Source organism: Martes martes (genome assembly GCF_963455335.1).
Source record: "Martes martes genome assembly, chromosome: 10".
In the NCBI taxonomy this organism is placed as follows: domain Eukaryota; kingdom Metazoa; phylum Chordata; class Mammalia; order Carnivora; family Mustelidae; genus Martes; species Martes martes.
The window spans coordinates 62,184,835-62,191,574 of record NC_137898.1 but is presented as its reverse complement, the minus strand read 5'-3'; positions in this window follow the sequence as shown (position 1 = coordinate 62,191,574).

Sequence of the window (6,740 nt, the reverse complement as noted above, 5' to 3'; positions counted from 1 at the left end):
AACGTAGGGCGCCTGGGTGGCTCAGTTGTTTGAGCGGCTGCCTTCGGCTCAGGTCATGATCCCAGCGTCCTGGGATCGAGTCCCACATCGGGCTCCTTGCTCAGCAGGGAGCCTGCTTCTCCCTCTGCCTCTGCCTGCCACTCTGCCTGCCACTCTGTCTGCCTGTGCTCGCTCTATCGCTCCTCGCTCTCTCTCTCTCTGACAAATAAATAAATAAAATCTTTAAAAAAAAAAAAGAAAGAAAATGTGATCGTAGGTAATAGCTCTCTTCCTGGTTACAGGTCCTCTTTCTAAATTCTTTAAGGCAGTTAAGGGGGAGATAAAAAGCTTTTCCTGAATCTGCTGAATCTTGATTGCCTTCAGCATAAAACAATCCACTTGCCAAAGTGGCACATATCGGGTGGCGTATTCTACCGGTCCCCTCTTTGTTAGATTAAAAAAAAACAAAAAACAAAAAACAAAAACAGGTAGAAAAAAAATGCACCAAGTACCAAAAAAGTACTCAAAAAGTAAATCTTCCCCTGATCCCAGTCCTTGATCCTCCTCCTCCAGAGGAGGACTTTTAATTCAGAACCAGATTTTATAATCAGAAACTAAGGGACATTCGCAAGGAATGAAGTATTTGTTTCTGGGTTGTGTATCTTCCATGAACACACTGGGGAACACACGGGGGAACTTAGGGCAGGGAAAGAAGTCGGGCTTGGCAATCAGGGCTTTGAACCACAGCTCTGGGACTAATGTAGTCTTGAGCAAGTCACCCAACCTTCCTAATTCTCAGTTTTCTCGTCTTTGAAACAGAGATAACTACCCATCCCAATGTTTTGTTGTAAAAATAAGATGAGATCGTGTGTATAAAGCACTTAGCGCCATTGCACACATCTAGACATCCAGTAACTGCCAGCTGCAATCATAATAGTAATTAGTACTGGTGTGAGCCACGTGACTTTGTGAGCTAGGGAAACTGACCGACTGCCTAAAAACCTGCTTTTTTTCCTCCTTTCCCTGCTTCTGTTCTTGCTAGAACCTGCAATCCCACTTTGCACATGCCTCAGAATGCAAATAGTGCATATCCTTCTTGTAAGGGACAAGGAGTTAATGCTTTTTTTTTTTTTTTGAGTTAATGCTTTTTTAAAATAGATAATATCTAAGGAAGGACCAGGTGAGAATGTGCAGAAGCAGCTATCACATGTGATTTCCAGACCACCTGAGCTAGACTAGACATCTCAAAGATCACATGCCTGGGCTCCAAGGAATAACACCCGAGCCCTCGTCTTTGTTCTAAGGGGTTCCTAGATGCCTTGAAGGGACAGGTACACCAGACCACAATCCTCAATAAAAACCCTGAGACCCCCGAACAAAGACCAGACATCCTCCTTTCCTTTCTGGGTCTCCCAGACACTCTGTCTGCGTCTGCACTTTCTCTCTGTACCTACAATAAACTCTGCTCTCACTTCTTGATGCCTGGTGTTTCATTTCCATCCTGTCCACATGGCCAGGGGTCCTCTTGACTAGTCCTGGGGGACCCCCTCTGGGTCCTAGGACCTGGCCTGCCCCCATCATTTGCACTTAGTTAAGTCTTCAGAAATGGACTGGTAGACCCTTTGTCGTAGAGCATTTGTCGGGCAGGGAATTGTTTCTGAGATGAAAAACAGCTATAAAAAAATGTCCCCTGAGGGTCATGGGGGCTTCAAGGAACCACAGACTCCTTTGTAGCTTGGTAGCTGGCGGGTGGGGGAAGGAGTTCAGTGTGGGAGAAGGAAGGCTGAAACCATGCTCTGTAGCTAAAGCAGGCCACATCAGGCTATGGGCAAACCCAAACATATATGCTCTTAAAAGTCTCAGAGAAGGCAAGCAACCAACCAGAGGAAAATAAAGAACTGCGCCCAGAAATGAGGAAATTATTATGCATTTGTCCTTTGTACTGAACCCAGTGTCCTCATCTTCTATGGGTAAGCAATCCCCTGCATGCACAGACTAATAGATTAAGGCACAGAACTTGGAGGATTGGATTATTGTCATTGAGATTAGGCAGAAGGGCACAGTGGGGCCAGGCAAAGGTCTCAGTTTACTGAGCCCTGACTAGGTGTAAGGCAATTCATACACATTTTTTTTTCTTCCTATGAATCTTCATCACTGGGTGAGAGAGATGTCACTGCCTCATCTGCAGATGAAACACTCAGGATTAGGAAAGCTAAAGACTTGATTAAAGTCACACAGTTACTAAGTGATAAGGCTGAAACTCATACTCGAAGGCTGGCTTACTCCAAGCTACCAGCCTTTTCCACCCCGCTATGCTGACTTGCCAACTGCCATGAAGATTTCTGTAATGGGAAAGCAAGGGTTCTCGCTTTAGAAAAGTTGGATTCAGTTCTGGAGACTTCCTGTGTGGACTAGGGCAAATCATTTGGTATTTCTGGACCTTGGTTTTTCTTATCCGCAACACGGGGATCATGACACCTGTAGCACTCAGGGGCTGGGCAGATCAGATGGGTCTGACAGTGCTGCTTCCACTTGAAAGAGCTATGTGAATCTTAGTGCTTGTTATTGGGGGCCAGACTTTTAGGAGGTCTCTGAAACTATGCCCCGAAAGGTACCAGATGCCAAGTAGGCCCTCTGCTTGAGCCTGTAAAGATGAGATGGAGGGAGTGGCTTGGCTGGCCCAGAACAGGAGGGCTGTGCACAATATTTGGTACTTTAAAGCAGATCAGTAAACATTAACTGAAATTAATCCAAGCACAGCATGGGAAGTGGTTTGGGTAAAAATGGATTCTTTCATTAAATGTTTGTTGCTCATTCTGTGCAAGGCCCTGAGCTGAGATCTGGGGAGATAAAGGAGAATAAAACAGGTTCTTTATAACACAAGATAGAGGGGTGCCTGGCTGGCTCAGTCAGTAGAGTGTGTGACTCTTGATTTTGGGGTTGTGGGTTCAAGCCCCATGTTGGGTATAGAGATTACTTAAAAATAAAATCTTTAAAAAAATTTAAAGTAATAACATGAGATGAAAAGTGCTAAATAAGGGGAAATAAGGGAAAACTTCTCTGGAGCTGCTGGGGAAATAGACATGAAAGACCAGACCGTTGCTCAATGAGCTCCCATCTGGGAGAGGCTAATGCTACATCCCAGGCCAAGCAATCAGGTTTATCAGAGTAGGGCAGAGCTGTGGGCTGTCAGAGGGGGAGGGCAGACTCTTGTCTGGGGGCAAGAGGCTGAGGGATGGGGAAGTTGGGAAGGGGCGGGTGGGAGATTAAGGTCCTTGGCTCTTTGTTCTAATTCAGTGAGTGGTCAACATCAGTTCAAACAGTGGACAATGATGGTTTTTAGGGATGGAGAGGAGGGGACAGGGAGGAATGAGGTTGGGAAGGAGGAACTAGTGACATGCTGGGAAGAATGGGATACAGGGGTGGGGGGAACATGGGTAGGAGTTGTCCAGAGAGGAACCCTTTGCTTAGAGAATGGGTCAGAGGCTGGGTTTTCCCTCTCACGGACCACCTCATGATATGGGGAGATACAATGTATAAAATCTTGCACTTCTTATTAGATTCATATCCTTAGTCATTTAAATTTCTAAACCTCAAGTACTTTATAAAATGAGGCTAATTATTTGTACTTCATTGGATTGTTGTAAAGAATGACTTAGACTGGAACACCTGGGTGGCTCAGTCAGTTAAGCGTCTGCCTTCGCCTCAGGTCATGATTCCAGGATCCTGGTATTGAGCCCAGCATCAAGCTCTCTGCTCAGCAAGGAGCCTGCAGGAGTTTTGTTGTATCATTGTTTTTTATACTTTATGCATATTTTTATAAGTATTCTTTTTTACATACCTAATACAGCTAAAAAAAAAAAACCAAAAAAAACAACCCTGTCCCATCTAATACCAACTGCTATGAATTACACAATAGTTTTGAAAGGGGCACCTGGTGGCTCAATCAGTTAAGAGTCTGACTCTTGATTTCCACTCAGGTCATGATCTCTGGGTCCTAAGATCAAGCCATGGGTGGGCTCTGTGCAGAGCATGGATTCTCCCTCTTGCTCTCCCTCTGCAACGCCCCAACCCTGTGCCCCCCTGCTCACATGCACATATGCTCTCTCTCTTAAAAAAAAAAAAAAGTAAATAAAATAAAATGAAACAATCAAATTTAGGAATTAGCGTTGAATGATTTGGCTTATTATGAATTTGCTTCTGGCTTATTAACCATTTGGCAAAGCGATGGTTTGAGGAATTATTCATTTGGGCAGCTGGCTTTCAGTGATATGCTTGTTGGAAAATTGGCCTGGAATCTGGTGTTGAGTAAGATCAGGGCTATTAGAAGGAAGCAAGGTGGCCAAGCCTGGAGGAGCCTAGAGGAGGAGGGGAGGAGGTTTGTGGGAGGCTGGCTGAGTCCTGAAGAATGAGTAAGCACTAACCAGTTCTGTCTATTCCACTCTTTCACAGCCCTCAGAAGTGTCCGCTTCTCTCCACCCCCACAGCCAGTCCCCAGGTCCAGGCTCCTGGCATTTGGCCTCTGGTCCCCGACGGTGCAGGCCTCCTGATGGGCGTCCTACATCCACTCTGACCCTCTTCGGTGCATCACACCAGAGTCAGAGGGAAATTTCTCATATGTAAATCTGATTTATTTGCCCTGCTTGGCCACCATTCAATGGGTTTCCATGGCTCATAGGATAATAATCGCAATCAACCTCATCGCTTATTGGGACAATGAAAGGAGTTAACGCACGTGAAGCATCTAGAAAAGTGCCAGGCAGAGTGTGTGCCACACCCATGTTAGCTCTTAACGATAGTGACAAGGCTGTTCTCCTTACCTCCACCCAGCACAATGTGTCCTGTTTCACCTGGGATCTTTACCCCTAATCTCCAGGTACCCCTCAGTTGTCTTCTTGACATTCTTCTTTTTTTTTTTTTAAGATTTTATTTATTTATAAACAGAGATCACAAGTAGGCAGAGAGGTAGGCAGAAAGAGAGAGGGGGAAGCAGGTTCCCTGCCGAGCAGAGAGCCAGATGCAGGACTCCATCCCAGGACCCTGTTATCATGACCTGAGCCGAACGAAGGCAGAGGCTTAACCCACTGAGCCACCCAGGAGCCCCTCTTCTTGACATTCTTAGAAGGCACCATGTTCCTTCCTCCTTCAGGAACTAGCTCTTTGGGACTTCGCCACATGGTGACTTACTTGTTCCGTGATCTGTCTTGAACCCTGCTGTTGGCTTCCATAGACAAGGTGCTTCTCCAGGGCAGGGACAGTCTAATTTTTCTCCCCGTCCTCAGTGCCAAGTACAAAGTGAGCATCAGCAAGCTTTGTGAAAGAAAAGAATGGACACACTGAAGCTCTGAACAGGGGAAGCTAGATCCAGAGCTTACAGATTTCCTGCCCCATCCCCCCTATCATGGTAACAAAGCTGATTTCCCACTGTGCTGGGCTGTCAGCAGCTTGTGTGACCTGGTCACTGCCCAGCATTCTGGGGGCTGCAGGGGCATTTCCTGAGGACTTTGCCACTGGGAGCCGCTCAACCGAAGCCTGAGCAGGAGTCCCAGGACAGCTAAAGCTAAAGCATCTTTTCGTTAGTGATGGGCAAGCTTGCAGAAGAAGAGGCAAGAGACTGTGTCAGCCTTGCTCAGATCTTGGAAGTTGTCCTGTGCTGTTCCACACTTGCCTTCCCTCAGTCTTCAGAGACAGACTGACAGACCATTTGTGCCTATGTTGCCCCCTGTTCATGGGTCTCCCCCATATGTAAGCACCGTGTGAGCCCTCCATGAAGAGGGGCGCTTGGGAGACAGAGCCAGGAGCCCCTCGGAGCTCAGTGCTCTGGGGAGGAAACAAGGCAGATACAAGCACCATTCCCATCAACACAGGGTACCAATGGCCCCCACAGGGATCTGACCAGAACTGTAGCTGCCTCTAAGGAGCGTCTGGTGCACAGAGAATGCCAGAGGTTTGTAGGGCAAATGTATGGCAAGGGTGGAGGGTGCTCATGTGTCAGCCATCTCCTCCTGCACAGACGAAACTCTCAGCAGAACTGGGTTTGGAGGCATGGGCAACTGTTTATCACATGACAGGGACAGGAAGGGTAGGTGGGGTATCATTTGAAGGAAAGGAACCGCATATGCTAAGACACAGAGGCCTGAAGCAGCACAGGGTTGCTGTGGTATTATAAGCATCACTGGAGGAGCACAAGGAAGTGTGGAGGGGGGCTGGGACATGGGGGAGCAGAAGATTAGGCTGAAGAGGAAGGCAGCTTTAAGCAATGGCCTTGGGGAAGCTAATAAAAGGTTTCAGCCCGGGAAAGGCATGATGAGATTTTTGTTTTAGCAAGGGCACTCTGGCAGTATGTGTGGGGCTTTAGAAGGAAAGAAGAGAGACAGCTAGGAGGCTGTCAAATTGGTCCCAGGGGGAGAGGACTCGGTCTGACTTAGGGAACAGCAGGGCTGAAGACAAGAGACTGATTCAAGACACTTTTGCACACTAGAACAGGCAAGACTAGGGGACTCCCCTGTCAAGTATGTATTATGCAAGGCCAACACACAGCTGTTCATCACACTGACCGAGGACCCACTTGGCTCATGCACACAGATGAACACAGTACAAGGTCCACAACAGCACGGGTGCAAGGAGCAGTACTGTGGGGTGCTGTAGCAATAGATGCGGGAGGGACAACTCTAGCTTGTGGTGTGTGTGTGTGTCTAAGGTTAGAGGGGGGTAGAGAGAGGACCTGGTGAGGACAGCCAGGGGTGGGCTATGGTGAGCCT